The sequence below is a fragment of the Mesoplodon mirus genome (genome assembly GCF_964341445.2).
Source record: "Mesoplodon mirus genome assembly, chromosome: 1".
NCBI classification, from domain to species: Eukaryota; Metazoa; Chordata; class Mammalia; order Artiodactyla; family Ziphiidae; genus Mesoplodon; species Mesoplodon mirus.
Genome location: NC_138976.1, coordinates 139,231,573 through 139,247,628, shown reverse-complemented (window position 1 = coordinate 139,247,628; position 16,056 = coordinate 139,231,573).

The window sequence follows — 16,056 nt, the reverse complement described above, 5'->3', positions numbered from 1 at the left end:
TTACTTGAAGTGTGTGTGGAACCTGTCCACGCAGTACACCTCGCTGCACAGCTAAGCATAGGTCTGGGCATCGTAGCTTCCTGCCAGGTGACCGAGGCTCACAGGCAGATGGGTCCCTGGGACACACGCGGAGAGGCTCCTGCCCGGGCCACACGCCGCCCACTGCCCCTGCCCCAGATCGGGGGCCGCAATGCAGCCCTGTCTGACTCCCCTGCCTCTAGAGGGAGTATTGGACCAACACTTGTAGAAAACGGGGTCCTTGTGGGCCACTCATTGGAGGGACACAAATAAATCTTTGCCGACTTTCTGCTGAAACTTACGAGCGTTCACACCTAAGCCTCTTATAAGGTCAGCTGTTTAGCTAAACATGAGCTCATGATCTAAATTTACACAATAATGAAGAAAGCAGCTATAAGGGGAGACAATCAGCCAAAACAATCAATACCAGAATTAGATTCCCAAGGCCATCCATCAGATGTAGGAATAATCGGGTGCAAGGCAGAAAATATACATAAAACTGGAACTGAAACAAGGCACGAGGATGTTTTCAAAGACTGGTAGGATCTCTAAAACATTTTTAAAGATCATGTCATTGATAAAGCTAAATACACAAAGGTTGTGTAATACAACAGATTAATCATTGAGAAGAGTGAAATTATGCTGTTTTGAAAACTATGGCAGGTCAGATTTTCTGCCTAATTATATAAGAAGATTTCTCTAAAAAATAAACATTATTTCAAAGCCTTATTGGCTGTGAAATAAGTTAAGGGTATTTCAAATGGCTTGTCTGCAAAGAAAGGTGAGATGTAGTGGATCACAGAAAGTCGAGGGGAAAATAGGTCAATATATACATTGCTATATGGTGAACTAAGCCTTAGGCCGGCAACAGTGGAGAGGACCTGACCCTTTGAAACGTACAAGTAAGCTGGAATCTTCAAAAGTTCAAATTTTTATAGGTAAAAAGATTTATTAAAATGAATAACCAAGTGTTTTAATTGACATCAGAAGATGAAAACAATAAACCCTGAGAACATAGAAAAAAGTTAAATAAAGATATGAGCAGAACTTAATACAACAGAAAACGTATAAAATTCAGGTGATTTAGTAAGTCCAAAGAATCTTCTTTGAAAAGATTTAAAAGACACAGTTTGATTATGGAAAACAAAAACATAAGTAAAGAATATACAGAAAGAGTCAGGACAATGTTAGAGCAGAGAATATATGAAATGCCAGTAAATTTGAACATTTCTGTCAAGTGGACCATTTCCTAGCTCCTAAAGTTTACCAAAACTGACACAAGAGGAAATCATTTAAGGTCATCATGTCTGCCCTTGGCATTCTCGGAACGCCCTGGCCTCAGAATGCAGCCTCTGTAGTCCATGGTAACCTGCGGAGAGGGGGCGGGGCTGAGGGAGGTTGGAACACTGCCCTCACTGAGGGAGTGGGTGTGGCCATCTCTGCTGTGACTGAACAAAGGGCAGGGGAGCAGGGGGCCCAGGGCAGGGCCCTCAGAGCCCGGCAGGCCCAGTGGAGTGTCACAAGCATTTAGGCCCAGGCCAAAGGGCGCTTTCTTTGTCTGCACAGCTGCCCAAACTCTCACCTTTCCACTCAGGCCGCCCTCTTACTTGAAGTGTGTGTGGAACCTGTCCGCGCAGTACACCTCGCTGCACAGCTAAGCATAGGTCTGGGCATCGTAGCTTCCTGCCAGGTGACCGAGGCTCACAGGCAGATGGGTCCCTGGGACACACGCGGAGAGGATCCTGCCCGGGCCACACGCCGCCCACTGCCCCTGCCCCACATCGGGGGCCGCAATGCAGCCCTCTCTGAGTCCCCTGCCTCTAGAGGGAGTATTGGACCAACACTTGTAGAAAACGGGGTCCTTGAGGGCCACTCATTGGAGGGACACAAATAAATCTTTGCCGACTTTCTGCTGAAACTTACGAGCGTTCACACCTAAGCCTCTTACAAGGTCAGCTGTTTAGCTAAACATGAGCTCATGATCTAAATTTACACAATAATGAAGAAAGCAGCTATAAGGGGAGACAATCAGCCAAAACAATCAATACCAGAATTAGATTCCCAAGGCCATCCATCAGATGTAGGAATAATCGGGTGCAAGGCAGAAAATATACATAAAACTGGAACTGAAAGAAGGCACGAGGATGTTTTCAAAGACTGATAGGATCTCTAAAACATTTTTAAAGGACATGTCATTGATAAAGCTAAATACACAAAGGTTGTGTAATACAACAGATTAATCATTGAGAAGAGTGAAATTATGCTGTTTTGAAAACTATGGCAGGTCAGATTTTCTGCCTAATTATATAAGAAGATTTCTCTAAAAAATACACATTATTTCAAAGCCTTATTGGCTGTGAAATAAGTTAAGGGTATTTCAAATGGCTTGTCTGCAAAGAAAGGTGAGATGTAGTGGATCACAGAAAGTCGAGGGGAAAATAGGTCAATATATACATTGCTATATGGTGAACTAAGCCTTAGGCCAGCAACAGTGGACAGGACCTGACCCTTAGAAACGTACAAGTAAGCTGGAATCTTCAAAAGTTCAAATTTTTATAAGTAAAAATATTTATTAAAATGAATAACCAAGTGTTTTAATTGACATCAGAAGATGAAAACAATAAACCCTGAGAACATAGAAAAAAGTTAAATAAAGATAGGAGCAGAACTTAATACAACAGAAAACGTATAAAATTCAGGTGATTTAGTAAGTCCAAAGAATCTTCTTTGAAAAGATTTAAAAGACACACTTTGATTAAGGAAAACCAAAACATAAGTAAAGAATATACAGAAAGAGTCAGGACAATGTTAGAGCAGAGAATATATGAAATGCCAGTAAATTTGAACATTTCTGTCAAGTGGACCATTTCCTAGCTCCTAAAGTTTACCAAAACTGACACAAGAGGAAATCATTTAAGGTCATCATGTCTGCCCTTGGCATTCTCGGAACTCCCTGGCCTCAGAATGCAGCCTCTGTAGTCCATGGTAACCTGCGGAGAGGGGGCGGGGCTGAGGGAGGTTGGAACACTGCCCTCACTGAGGGAGTGGGTGTGGCCATCTCTGCTGTGACTGAACAAAGGGCAGGGGAGCAGGGGGCCCAGGGCAGGGCCCTCAGAGCCCGGCAGGCCCAGTGGAGTGTCACAAGCATTTAGGCCCAGGCCAAAGGGCGCTTTCTTTGTCTGCACAGCTGCCCAAACTCTCACCTTTCCACTCAGGCCACCCTCTTACTTGAAGTGTGTGTGGAACCTGTCCGCGCAGTACACCTCGCTGCACAGCTAAGCATAGGTCTGGGCATCGTAGCTTCCTGCCAGGTGACCGAGGCTCACAGGCAGATGGGTCCCTGGGACACACGCGGAGAGGCTCCTCCCCGGGCCACACGCCGCCCACTGCCCCTGCCCCAGATCGGGGGCCGCAATGCAGCCCTGTCGGAGTCCCCTGCCTCTAGAGGGAGTATTGGACCAACACTTGTAGAAAACGGGGTCCTTGAGGGCCACTCATTGAGGGACACAAATAAATCTTTGCCGACTTTCTGCTGAAACTTACGAGCATTCACACCTAAGCCTCTTACAAGGTCAGCTGTTTAGCTAAACATGAGCTCATGATCTAAATTTACACAATAATGAAGAAAGCAGCTATAAGGGGAGACAATCAGCCAAAACAATCAATACCAGAATTAGATTCCCAAGGCCATCCATCAGATGTAGGAATAATCGGGTGCAAGGCAGAAAATATACATAAAACTGGAACTGAAACAAGGCACGAGGATGTTTTCAAAGACTGGTAGGATCTCTAAAACATTTTTAAAGATCATGTCATTGATAAAGCTAAATACACAAAGGTTGTGTAATACAACAGATTAATCATTGAGAAGAGTGAAATTATGCTGTTTTGAAAACTATGGCAGGTCAGATTTTCTGCCTAATTATATAAGAAGATTTCTCTAAAAAATAAACATTATTTCAAAGCCTTATTGGCTGTGAAATAAGTTAAGGGTATTTCAAATGGCTTGTCTGCAAAGAAAGGTGAGATGTAGGGGATCACAGAAAGTCGAGGGGAAAATAGGTCAATATATACATTGCTATATGGTGAACTAAGCCTTAGGCCGGCAACAGTGGAGAGGACCTGACCCTTTGAAACGTACAAGTAAGCTGGAATCTTCAAAAGTTCAAATTTTTATAGGTAAAAAGATTTATTAAAATGAATAACCAAGTGTTTTAATTGACATCAGAAGATGAAAACAATAAACACTGAGAATATAGAAAAAAGTTAAATAAAGATATGAGCAGAACTTAATACAACAGAAAACGTATAAAATTCAGGTGATTTAGTAAGTCCAAAGAATCTTCTTTGAAAAGATTTAAAAGACACACTTTGATTAAGGAAAACAAAAACATAAGTAAAGAATATACAGAAAGAGTCAGGACAATGTTAGAGCAGAGAATATATGAAATGCCAGTAAATTTGAACATTTCTGGAAAGTGGACCATTTCCTAGCTCCTAAAGTTTACCAAAACTGACACAAGAGGAAATCATTTAAGGTCATCATGTCTGCCCTTGGCATTCTCGGAACGCCCTGGCCTCAGAATGCAGCCTCTGTAGTCCATGGTAACCTGCGGAGAGGGGGCGGGGCTGAGGGAGGTTGGAACACTGCCCTCACTGAGGGAGTGGGTGTGGCCATCTCTGCTGTGACTGAACAAAGGGCAGGGGAGCAGGGGGCCCAGGGCAGGGCCCTCAGAGCCCGGCAGGCCCAGTGGAGTGTCACAAGCATTTAGGCCCAGGCCAAAGGGCGCTTTCTTTGTCTGCACAGCTGCCCAAACTCTCACCTTTCCACTCAGGCCGCCCTCTTACTTGAAGTGTGTGTGGAACCTGTCCGCGCAGTACACCTCGCTGCACAGCTAAGCATAGGTCTGGGCATCGTAGCTTCCTGCAGGTGACCGAGGCTCACAGGCAGATGGGTCCCTGGGACACACGCGGAGAGGCTCCTGCCCGGGCCACACGCCGCCCACTGCCCCTGCCCCAGATCGGGGGCCGCAATGCAGCCCTGTCGGAGTCCCCTGCCTCTAGAGGGAGTATTGGACCAACACTTGTAGAAAACGGGGTCCTTGAGGGCCACTCATTGAGGGACACAAATAAATCTTTGCCGACTTTCTGCTGAAACTTACGAGCATTCACACCTAAGCCTCTTACAAGGTCAGCTGTTTAGCTAAACATGAGCTCATGATCTAAATTTACACAATAATGAAGAAAGCAGCTATAAGGGGAGACAATCAGCCAAAACAATCAATACCAGAATTAGATTCCCAAGGCCATCCATCAGATGTAGGAATAATCGGGTGCAAGGCAGAAAATATACATAAAACTGGAACTGAAACAAGGCACGAGGATGTTTTCAAAGACTGGTAGGATCTCTAAAACATTTTTAAAGATCATGTCATTGATAAAGCTAAATACACAAAGGTTGTGTAATACAACAGATTAATCATTGAGAAGAGTGAAATTATGCTGTTTTGAAAACTATGGCAGGTCAGATTTTCTGCCTAATTATATAAGAAGATTTCTCTAAAAAATAAACATTATTTCAAAGCCTTATTGGCTGTGAAATAAGTTAAGGGTATTTCAAATGGCTTGTCTGCAAAGAAAGGTGAGATGTAGGGGATCACAGAAAGTCGAGGGGAAAATAGGTCAATATATACATTGCTATATGGTGAACTAAGCCTTAGGCCGGCAACAGTGGAGAGGACCTGACCCTTTGAAACGTACAAGTAAGCTGGAATCTTCAAAAGTTCAAATTTTTATAGGTAAAAAGATTTATTAAAATGAATAACCAAGTGTTTTAATTGACATCAGAAGATGAAAACAATAAACCCTGAGAATATAGAAAAAAGTTAAATAAAGATATGAGCAGAACTTAATACAACAGAAAACGTATAAAATTCAGGTGATTTAGTAAGTCCAAAGAATCTTCTTTGAAAAGATTTAAAAGACACACTTTGATTAAGGAAAACAAAAACATAAGTAAAGAATATACAGAAAGAGTCAGGACAATGTTAGAGCAGAGAATATATGAAATGCCAGTAAATTTGAACATTTCTGTCAAGTGGACCATTTCCTAGCTCCTAAAGTTTACCAAAACTGACACAAGAGGAAATCATTTAAGGTCATCATGTCTGCCCTTGGCATTCTCGGAACGCCCTGGCCTCAGAATGCAGCCTCTGTAGTCCATGGTAACTTGCGGAGAGGGGGCGGGGCTGAGGGAGGTTGGAACACTGCCCTCACTGAGGGAATGGGTGTGGCCATCTCTGCTGTGACTGAACAAAGGGCAGGGGAGCAGGGGTCCAGGGCAGGGCCCTCAGAGCCCGGCAGGCCCAGTGGAGTGTCACAAGCATTTAGGCCCAGGCCAAAGGGCGCTTTCTTTGTCTGCACAGCTGCCCAAACTCTCACCTTTCCACTCAGGCCGCCCTCTTACTTGAAGTGTGTGTGGAACCTGTCCGCGCAGTACACCTCGCTGCACAGCTAAGCATAGGTCTGGGCATCGTAGCTTCCTGCCAGGTGACCGAGGCTCACAGGCAGATGGGTCCCTGGGACACACGCGGAGTGGCTCCTGCCCGGGCCACAGGCCGCCAACCGCCATTGCCCCAGATCGGGGGCCTCAAAGCAGCCCTGTCTGAGTCCCCTGCCTCTAGAGGGAGTATTGGACCAACACTTGTAGAAAACGGGGTCCTTGAGGGCCACTCATTGGAGGGACACAAATAAATCTTTGCCGACTTTCTGCTGAAACTTACGAGCGTTCACACCTAAACCTCTTACAAGGTCAGCTGTTTAGCTAAACATGAGCTCATGATCTAAATTTACACAATAATGAAGAAAGCAGCTACAAGGGGAGACAATCAGCCAAAACTATCAATACAAGTATTAGATTCCCAAGGCCATCCATCAGATGTAGGAATAATCGGGTGCAAGGCAGAAAATATACATAAAACTGGAACTGAAACAAGGCACGAGGATGTTTTCAAAGACTGGTAGGATCTCTAAAACATTTTTAAAGGACATGTCATTGCTAAAGCTAAATACACCAAGGTTGTGTAATACAACAGATTAATCATTGAGAAGAGTGAAGTTAAGCTGTTTTGAAAACTATGGCAGGTCAGATTTTCTGCCTAATTATATAAGAAGATTTCCCTAAAAAATACACATTATTTCAAAGCCTTATTGGCTGTGAAATAAGTTAAGGGTGTTTCAAATGGCTTGTCTGCAAAGAAAGGTGAGATGTAGGGGATCACGGAAAGTCGAGGGGAAAATAGGTCAATATATACATTGCTATATGGTGAACTAAGCCTTAGGCCGGCAACAATGGAGAGGACCTGACCCTTAGAAACGTACAAGTAAGCTGGAATCTTCAAAAGTTCAAATATTTATAAGTAAAAAGATTTATTAAAATGAATAACCAAGTGTTTTAATTGACATCAGAAGATGAAAACAATAAACCCTGAGAACATAGAAAAAAGTTAAATAAAGATAGGAGCAGAACTTAATACAACAGAAAACGTATAAAATTCAGGTGATTTAGTAAGTCCAAAGAATCTTCTTTGAAAAGATTTAAACGACACACTTTGATTAAGGAAAACAAAAACATAAGTAAAGAATATACAGAAAGAGTCAGGACAATGTTAGAGCAGAGAATATATGAAATGCCAGTAAATTTGAACATTTCTGTCAAGTGGACCATTTCCTAGCTCCTAAAGTTTACCAAAACTGACACAAGAGGAAATCATTTAAGGTCATCATGTCTGCCCTTGGCATTCTCGGAACACCCTGGCCTCAGAATGCAGCCTCTGTAGTCCATGGTAACCTGCGGAGAGGGGGCGGGGCTGAGGGAGGTTGGAACACTGCCCTCACTGAGGGAGTGGGTGTGGCCATCTCTGCTGTGACTGAACAAAGGGCAGGGGAGCAGGGGGCCCAGGGCAGGGCCCTCAGAGCCCGGCAGGCCCAGTGGAGTGTCACAAGCATTTAGGCCCAGGCCAAAGGGCGCTTTCTTTGTCTGCACAGCTGCCCAAACTCTCACCTTTCCACTCAGGCCGCCCTCTTACTTGAAGTGTGTGTGGAACCTGTCCGCGCAGTACACCTCGCTGCACAGCTAAGCATAGGTCTGGGCATCGTAGCTTCCTGCCAGGTGACCGAGGCTCACAGGCAGATGGGTCCCTGGGACACACGCGGAGAGGCTCCTGCCCGGGCCACAGGCTGCCCACTGCCCCTGCCACAGGTCTGGGGCGGCAAAGCAGCCCTGTCTGAGTCCCCTGCCTCTAGAGGGAGTATTGGACCAACACTTGTAGAAAACGGGGTCCTTGAGGGCCACTCATTGGAGGGACACAAATAAATCTTTGCCGACTTTCTGCTGAAACTTACGAGCGTTCACACCTAAACCTCTTACAAGGTCAGCTGTTTAGCTAAACATGAGCTCATGATCTAAATTTACACAATAATGAAGAAAGCAGCTATAAGGGGAGACAATCAGCCAAAACAATCAATACCAGAATTAGATTCCCAAGGCCATCCATCAGATGTAGGAATAATCGGGTGCAAGGAGGAAAATATACATAAAACTGGAACTGAAACAAGGCACGAGGATGTTTTCAAAGACTGGTAGGATCTCTAAAACATTTTTAAAGATCATGTCATTGATAAAGCTAAATACACAAAGGTTGTGTAATACAACAGATTAATCATTGAGAAGAGTGAAATTATGCTGTTTTGAAAACTATGGCAGGTCAGATTTTCTGCCTAATTATATAAGAAGATTTCTCTAAAAAATAAACATTATTTCAAAGCCTTATTGGCTGTGAAATAAGTTAAGGGTGTTTCAAATGGCTTGTCTGCAAAGAAAGGTGAGATGTAGGGGATCACAGAAAGTCGAGGGGAAAATAGGTCAATATATACATTGATATATGGTGAACTAAGCCTTAGGCCGGCAACAGTGGAGAGGACCTGACCCTTAGAAACGTACAAGTAAGCTGGAATCTTCAAAAGTTCAAATTCTTATAAGTAAAAAGATTTATTAAAATGAATAACCAAGTGTTTTAATTGACATCAGAAGATGAAAACAATAAACCCTGAGAACATAGAAAAAAGTTAAATAAAGATATGAGCAGAACTTAATACAACAGAAAACGTATAAAATTCAGGTGATTTAGTAAGTCCAAAGAATCTTCTTTGAAAAGATTTAAAAGACACACTTTGATTAAGGAAAACCAAAACATAAGTAAAGAATATACAGAAAGAGTCAGGACAATGTTAGAGCAGAGAATATATTAAATGCCAGTAAATTTGAACATTTCTGTCAAGTGGACCATTTCCTAGCTCCTAAAGTTTACCAAAAGTGACACAAGAGGAAATCATTTAAGGTCATCATGTCTGCCCTTGGCATTCTCGGAACGCCCTGGCCTCAGAATGCAGCCTCTGTAGTCCATGGTAACCTGCGGAGAGGGGGCGGGGCTGAGGGAGGTTGGAACACTGCCCTCACTGAGGGAATGGGTGTGGCCATCTCTGCTCTGACTGAACAAAGGGCAGGGGAGCAGGGGGCCCAGGGCAGGGCCCTCAGAGCCCGGCATGCCCAGTGGAGTGTCACAAGCATTTAGGCCCAGGCCAAAGGGCGCTTTCTTTGTCTGCACAGCTGCCCAAACTCTCACCTTTCCACTCAGGCCGCCCTCTTACTTGAAGTGTGTGTGGAACCTGTCCGCGCAGTACACCTCGCTGCACAGCTAAGCATAGGTCTGGGCATCGTAGCTTCCTGCCAGGTGACCGAGGCTCACAGGCAGATGGGTCCCTGGGACACACGCGGAGTGGCTCCTTCCCGGGCCACAGGCCGCCAACCGCCATTGCCCCAGATCGGGGGCCTCAAAGCAGCCCTGTCTGAGTCCCCTGCCTCTAGAGGGAGTATTGGACCAACACTTGTAGAAAACGGGGTCCTTGAGGGCCACTCATTGGAGGGACACAAATAAATCTTTGCCGACTTTCTGCTGAAACTTACGAGCGTTCACACCTAAACCTCTTACAAGGTCAGCTGTTTAGCTAAACATGAGCTCATGATCTAAATTTACACAAAAATGAAGAAAGCAGCTATAAGGGGAGACAATCAGCCAAAACAATCAATACCAGAATTAGATTCCCAAGGCCATCCATCAGATGTAGGAACAATCGGGTGCAAGGCAGAAAATATACATAAAACTGGAACTGAAACAAGGCACGAGGATGTTTTCAAAGACTGGTAGGATCTCTAAAACATTTTTAAAGGACATGTCATTGCTAAAGCTAAATACACCAAGGTTGTGTAATACAACAGATTAATCATTGAGAAGAGTGAAGTTAAGCTGTTTTGAAAACTATGGCAGGTCAGATTTTCTGCCTAATTATATAAGAAGATTTCCCTAAAAAATACACATTATTTCAAAGCCTTATTGGCTGTGAAATAAGTTAAGGGTATTTCAAATGGCTTGTCTGCAAAGAAAGGTGAGACGTAGGGGATCACGGAAAGTCGAGGGGAAAATAGGTCAATATATACATTGCTATATGGTGAACTAAGCCTTAGGCCGGCAACAATGGAGAGGACCTGACCCTTAGAAACGTACAAGTAAGCTGGAATCTTCAAAAGTTCAAATCTTTATAAGTAAAAAGATTTATTAAAATGAATAACCAAGTGTTTTAATTGACATCAGAAGATGAAAAGAATAAACCCTGAGAACATAGAAAAAAGTTAAATAAAGATAAGAGCAGAACTTAATACAACAGAAAATGTATAAAATTCAGGTGATTTAGTAAGTCCAAAGAATCTTCTTTGAAAAGATTTAAAAGACACACTTTGATTAAGGAAAACAAAAACATAAGTAAAGAATATACAGAAAGAGTCAGGACAATGTTAGAGCAGAGAATATATGAAATGCCAGTAAATTTGAACATTTCTGTCAAGTGGACCATTTCCTAGCTCCTAAAGTTTACCAAAACTGACACAAGAGGAAATCATTTAAGGTCATCATGTCTGCCCTTGGCATTCTCGGAACGCCCTGGCCTCAGAATGCAGCCTCTGTAGTCCATGGTAACCTGCGGAGAGGGGGCGGGGCTGAGGGAGGTTGGAACACTGCCCTCACTGAGGGAGTGGGTGTGGCCATCTCTGCTGTGACTGAACAAAGGGCAGGGGAGCAGGGGGCCCAGGGCAGGGCCCTCAGAGCCCGGCAGGCCCAGTGGAGTGTCACAAGCATTTAGGCCCAGGCCAAAGGGCGCTTTCTTTGTCTGCACAGCTGCCCAAACTCTCACCTTTCCACTCAGGCCGCCCTCTTACTTGAAGTGTGTGTGGAACCTGTCCGCGCAGTACACCTCGCTGCACAGCTAAGCATAGGTCTGGGCATCGTAGCTTCCTGCCAGGTGACCGAGGCTCACAGGCAGATGGGTCCCTGGGACACACGCGGAGTGGCTCCTGCCCGGGCCACAGGCCACCAACCGCCATTGCCCCAGATCGGGGGCCTCAAAGCAGCCCTGTCTGAGTCCCCTGCCTCTAGAGGGAGTATTGGACCAACACTTGTAGAAAACGGGGTCCTTGAGGGCCACTCATTGGAGGGAAACAAATAAATCTTTGCCGTCTTTCTTCTGAAAATTACGAGCGTTCACAACTAAGCCTCTTACAAGGTCAGCTGTTTAGCTAAACATGAGCTCATGATCTAAATTTACACAATAATGAAGAAAGCAGCTACAAGGGGAGACAATCAGCCAAAACAATCAATACCAGAATTAGATTCCCAAGGCCATCCATCAGATGTAGGAATAATCGGGTGCAAGGCAGAAAATATACATAAACTGGAACTGAAACAAGGCACGAGGATGTTTTCAAAGACTGGTAGGATCTCTAAAACATTTTTAAAGGACATGTCATTGCTAAAGCTAAATACACCAAGGTTGTGTAATACAACAGATTAATCATTGAGAAGAGTGAAGTTAAGCTGTTTTGAAAACTATGGCAGGTCAGATTTTCTGCCTAATTATATAAGAAGATTTCCCTAAAAAATACACATTATTTCAAAGCCTTATTGGCTGTGAAATAAGTTAAGTGTGTTTCAAATGGCTTGTCTGCAAAGAAAGGTGAGATGTAGGGGATCACGGAAAGTCGAGGGGAAAATAGGTCAATATATACATTGCTATATGGTGAACTAAGCCTTAGGCCGGCAACAATGGAGAGGACCTGACCCTTAGAAACGTACAAGTAAGCTGGAATCTTCAAAAGTTCAAATCTTTATAAGTAAAAAGATTTATTAAAATGAATAACCAAGTGTTTTAATTGACATCAGAAGATGAAAACAATAAACCCTGAGAACATAGAAAAAAGTTAAATAAACATAGGAGCAGAACTTAATACAACAGAAAACGTATAAAATTCAGGTGATTTAGTAAGTCCAAAGAATCTTCTTTGAAAAGATTTAAAAGACACACTTTGATTAAGGAAAACAAAAACATAAGTAAAGAATATACAGAAAGAGTCAGGACAATGTTAGAGCAGAGAATATATGAAATGCCAGTAAATTTGAACATTTCTGTCAAGTGGACCATTTCCTAGCTCCTAAAGTTTACCAAAACTGACACAAGAGGAAATCATTTAAGGTCATCATGTCTGCCCTTGGCATTCTCGGAACGCCCTGGCCTCAGAATGCAGCCTCTGTAGTCCATGGTAACCTGCGGAGAGGGGGCGGGGCTGAGGGAGGTTGGAACACTGCCCTCACTGAGGGAGTGGGTGTGGCCATCTCTGCTGTGACTGAACAAAGGGCAGGGGAGCAGGGGGCCCAGGGCAGGGCCCTCAGAGCCCGGCAGGCCCAGTGGAGTGTCACAAGCATTTAGGCCCAGGCCAAAGGGCGCTTTCTTTGTCAGCACAGCTGCCCAAACTCTCACCTTTCCACTCAGGCCGCCCTCTTACTTGAAGTGTGTGTGGAACCTGTCCACGCAGTACACCTCGCTGCACAGCTAAGCATAGGTCTGGGCATCGTAGCTTCCTGCCAGGTGACCGAGGCTCACAGGCAGATGGGTCCCTGGGACACACGCGGAGAGGCTCCTGCCCGGGCCACACGCCGCCCACTGCCCCTGCCCCAGATCGGGGGCCGCAATGCAGCCCTGTCTGACTCCCCTGCCTCTAGAGGGAGTATTGGACCAACACTTGTAGAAAACGGGGTCCTTGAGGGCCACTCATTGGAGGGACACAAATAAATCTTTGCCGACTTTCTGCTGAAACTTACGAGCGTTCACACCTAAGCCTCTTATAAGGTCAGCTGTTTAGCTAAACATGAGCTCATGATCTAAATTTACACAATAATGAAGAAAGCAGCTATAAGGGGAGACAATCAGCCAAAACAATCAATACCAGAATTAGATTCCCAAGGCCATCCATCAGATGTAGGAATAATCGGGTGCAAGGCAGAAAATATACATAAAACTGGAACTGAAACAAGGCACGAGGATGTTTTCAAAGACTGGTAGGATCTCTAAAACATTTTTAAAGATCATGTCATTGATAAAGCTAAATACACAAAGGTTGTGTAATACAACAGATTAATCATTGAGAAGAGTGAAATTATGCTGTTTTGAAAACTATGGCAGGTCAGATTTTCTGCCTAATTATATAAGAAGATTTCTCTAAAAAATAAACATTATTTCAAAGCCTTATTGGCTGTGAAATAAGTTAAGGGTATTTCAAATGGCTTGTCTGCAAAGAAAGGTGAGATGTAGTGGATCACAGAAAGTCGAGGGGAAAATAGGTCAATATATACATTGCTATATGGTGAACTAAGCCTTAGGCCGGCAACAGTGGAGAGGACCTGACCCTTTGAAACGTACAAGTAAGCTGGAATCTTCAAAAGTTCAAATTTTTATAGGTAAAAAGATTTATTAAAATGAATAACCAAGTGTTTTAATTGACATCAGAAGATGAAAACAATAAACCCTGAGAACATAGAAAAAAGTTAAATAAAGATATGAGCAGAACTTAATACAACAGAAAACGTATAAAATTCAGGTGATTTAGTAAGTCCAAAGAATCTTCTTTGAAAAGATTTAAAAGACACAGTTTGTTTATGGAAAACAAAAACATAAGTAAAGAATATACAGAAAGAGTCAGGACAATGTTAGAGCAGAGAATATATGAAATGCCAGTAAATTTGAACATTTCTGTCAAGTGGACCATTTCCTAGCTCCTAAAGTTTACCAAAACTGACACAAGAGGAAATCATTTAAGGTCATCATGTCTGCCCTTGGCATTCTCGGAACGCCCTGGCCTCAGAATGCAGCCTCTGTAGTCCATGGTAACCTGCGGAGAGGGGGCGGGGCTGAGGGAGGTTGGAACACTGCCCTCACTGAGGGAGTGGGTGTGGCCATCTCTGCTGTGACTGAACAAAGGGCAGGGGAGCAGGGGGCCCAGGGCAGGGCCCTCAGAGCCCGGCAGGCCCAGTGGAGTGTCACAAGCATTTAGGCCCAGGCCAAAGGGCGCTTTCTTTGTCTGCACAGCTGCCCAAACTCTCACCTTTCCACTCAGGCCGCCCTCTTACTTGAAGTGTGTGTGGAACCTGTCCACGCAGTACACCTCGCTGCACAGCTAAGCATAGGTCTGGGCATCGTAGCTTCCTGCCAGGTGACCGAGGCTCACAGGCAGATGGGTCCCTGAGACACACGCGGAGAGGCTCCTGCCCGGGCCACAGGCTGCCCACTGCCCCTGCCCCAGATCGGGGGCGGCAAAGCAGCCCTGTCTGAGTCCCCTGCCTCTAGAGGGAGTATTGGACCAACACTTGTAGAAAACGGGGGCCTTGAGGGCCACTCATTGGAGGGACACAAATAAATCTTTCCCGACTTTCTGCTGAAACTTACGAGCGTTCACACCTAAACCTCTTACAAGGTCAGCTGTTTAGCTAAACATGAGCTCATGATCTAAATTTACACAATAATGAAGAAAGCAGCTATAAGGGGAGACAATCAGCCAAAACAATCAATACCAGAATTAGATTCCCAAGGCCATCCATCAGATGTAGGAATAATCGGGTGCAAGGCAGAAAATATACATAAAACTGGAACTGAAACAAGGCACGAGGATGTTTTCAAAGACTGGTAGGATCTCTAAAACATTTTTAAAGATCATGTCATTGATAAAGCTAAATACACAAAGGTTGTGTAATACAACAGATTAATCATTGAGAAGAGTGAAATTATGCTGTTTTGAAAACTATGGCAGGTCAGATTTTCTGCCTAATTATATAAGAAGATTTCTCTAAAAAATAAACATTATTTCAAAGCCTTATTGGCTGTGAAATAAGTTAAGGGTGTTTCAAATGGCTTGTCTGCAAAGAAAGGTGAGATGTAGTGGATCACAGAAAGTCGAGGGGAAAATAGGTCAATATATACATTGCTATATGGTGAACTAAGCTTTAGGCCGGCAACAGTGGAGAGGACCTGACCCTTAGAAACGTACAAGTAAGCTGGAATCTTCAAAAGTTCAAATCTTTATAAGTAAAAAGATTTATTAAAATGAATAACCAAGTGTTTTAATTGACATCAGAAGATGAAAAGAATAAACCCTGAGAACATAGAAAAAAGTTAAATAAAGATATGAGCAGAACTTAATACAACAGAAAACGTATAAAATTCAGGTGATTTAGTAAGTCCAAAGAATCTTCTTTGAAAAGATTTAAAAGACACACTTTGATTAAGGAAAACAAAAACATAAGTAAAGAATATACAGAAAGAGTCAGGACAATGTTAGAGCAGAGAATATATTAAATGCCAGTAAATTTGAACATTTCTGTCAAGTGGACCATTTCCTAGCTCCTAAAGTTTACCAAAAGTGACACAAGAGGAAATCATTTAAGGTCATCATGCCTGCCATTGGCATTCTCGGAACGCCCTGGCCTCAGAATGCAGCCTCTGTAGTCCATGGTAACCTGCGGAGAGGGGGCGGGGCTGAGGGAGGTTGGAACACTGCCCTCACTGAGGGAGTGGGTGTGGCCATCTCTGCTGTGACTGAAC